A 2,376-nucleotide genomic window follows, 5' to 3' on the forward strand; every position below is an offset into this window, starting at 1 on the left:
TTTTCACTGTTTCAGTAATTTCTAATATTTGGATATTGGGTCTCCCAGGTTTTATCTTTTATTCTCAAGTTGCCCATAATTTTTCTTTTTTCACTTTGAGAAGTTACTTTATCTCTACCATCCAACTGCTTTTATTTTAGTAATAATATTTTTAAAGTTTCTAGTGATGTGCTTTCTGTTCTCTCCCTTTTTCATAGATCCTGTCCTTGTTAAATGACCAGGGTACTTTTATCCTTTTGTGAATATTAATTGTAGATTTTAATTTTTTTTTTCAAGTTTTTTTCTTATCCCCTAGCCCCTACGCTGTTTCTTTCAGATTTTCTTTTCCTGTGTTTCGTTTAGCCTCTCTCTTTCATGGGGCAGGCTGCCTTCAAATGCCTGGCGGTCTATATTTTAGAATGAGGTAGGAAAAGGCAATTAAAAATTCCGTTTACGTGGACAGGGCTTTGTTCCTGCTGAACTTCACTGCTTGGTAGTCAGAATGTGAGCCAGCCTTGAAGTTGATGGCAGTAAGTGAAGGTTTTTCTCTGAGTTCATTTGTTTTTCCCAGAGATGGACCTCTCAGTTTCCTACAAGAGGTGAGTGGAAGGGGTGAGGAGTGAAGGACTTTATATTTGGCTAATGGCATCCATGGATAAGGGCAAGGAAAGTATGTGAGGGTCCCCCTTTCAGTGAAACACTTAATCCTCTTTTCATCCATGTGATTCATCTGTTCTCTGCTGTACTCGTCTCTTGGTTTGGAGCCTTCTTAGTTCAGTGGTTTCCAGAGAATGATCTCCTGCTTGAGGGGTGGAAGGTGACATTTTTGGGGGATACATGTTTATGTGTACAGAGTAGAGAAAAGGCTCCATTCCAGGGCCTACAGTTACTTGGTGGAACGCTGCATCTTGTCTTGTCTTGACTTATCTTCTGCACTTGAATCATTATACTGGGAGCCTCCAGATGCTGAGTCTCTTAAGGATTCTGGGAGGCAAATTGACCAGCTGCTTTTTTTAGATTCTTCCTGTGCAATACTAGATTGTGATTTTTCTTGTCAAGATAGGAGGTATGATAAAAAAAATACAGTGAATGTTTAAATAAATTAAAAAAAATTACTGTAAAAGACACATTGCCATTAATCTCTCTCAAAATACTCCCCCTTGCTTGGAACACACTTATTCCTTCGTTCTTGCCACTTTCTGAAGCAGTTCTGGAAGTCCTCTTTCGTGAGTGTCTTTAGTTGCACTGTCATGGCTGCNTCTAGCACTCTTACCGCTCTCTCTGACCTCTTACTGGGGCTCCAAATTGTCCAAACCCAATGAGAAGCCAGAGTTCTGGAGAATGTGACCCACATAGGTCAGCCTTCTGGGACAAGAGAGCTGAATGAGAAGTGGGTCTGTGCTAACTAGTAAAATATAGTTCAGGAGGTCAGGGAAAGACCTCATGTCAGGAAAAACAAGAGGTCAAGGAAAGTAAACCTGAAAGGTGGGTTGGCGGCAAACTGAACAATTCCTTTTCTTTTTTCAGACTTCCATTTTTCTATTCTTTTATCATTCCAATTATGTTAAAAAAATGATTAAAGAAGATGATTTAGGTGATACAAACTTTATTTAACACTTGATGAACTGGACAGTCTGCACTCAGAGAACTGCAACGACAGACAGCAGAAAGCTTTTCATAGGACAGAGAAGAAAGAAAAAGGCAGAGAAAAACAGAATATAGCTGATTGGCTGGGGCCTCCCAGTCTGCCTTATTTGGGGTGAGAAGGACCAGAGTTGGCTTGGTGTTTGGGGATTGGTTGACTGGATATATTCTTTTCTGGTCAAGTGGGACATTTCCTTGGGCAGGAATATTATCTAAGTTTCGGTTTGCTGATGTGACACCCTGGATAAAAGCAGCTCCATCTTGGGCTTAGAAAGTTATTTCAACAATACCCAGGTAACTAGCAAGAATAATGAAAATTGTCTTCTTTTTAGTGTTTAGGATGTTTGTCTACTTTAACTTTGCCTTGCTATTCAGTAACAAAATGAACTAGAACAGAGGCTTCTTGAAGATACCAGACATTTACCATTTTGAAATGATTGCGTATTGGCCAGCCTGGGCTGCCATAACCAAGTGTCATACACTGGGGGGCTTAAACAATAGGAATTTATTTTATTCATTGTTCTAGAGGCTGGAAGTCTGAGATCAGCCAGTATGGTTGTGTTGTGGTGAGAGTTCTTTTCCTAGTTTACAGACGGCTACCTTCTTGTGTGTCCTCACATGGCATAGATCCTATAATCAGGGCCCCACCCTCATGACCTCATTTAAAAGTCCCATCTCCAAATACTATCACATTGGGAGTCAGAGCTACAGTATACGATTTTGGGAACTGGGTGCACAATTCAGTTCAGAGCC

The sequence above is a fragment of the Hipposideros armiger genome, unplaced genomic scaffold (assembly GCF_001890085.2).
Source record: "Hipposideros armiger isolate ML-2016 unplaced genomic scaffold, ASM189008v1 scaffold_1029, whole genome shotgun sequence".
Taxonomy (NCBI): domain Eukaryota; kingdom Metazoa; phylum Chordata; class Mammalia; order Chiroptera; family Hipposideridae; genus Hipposideros; species Hipposideros armiger.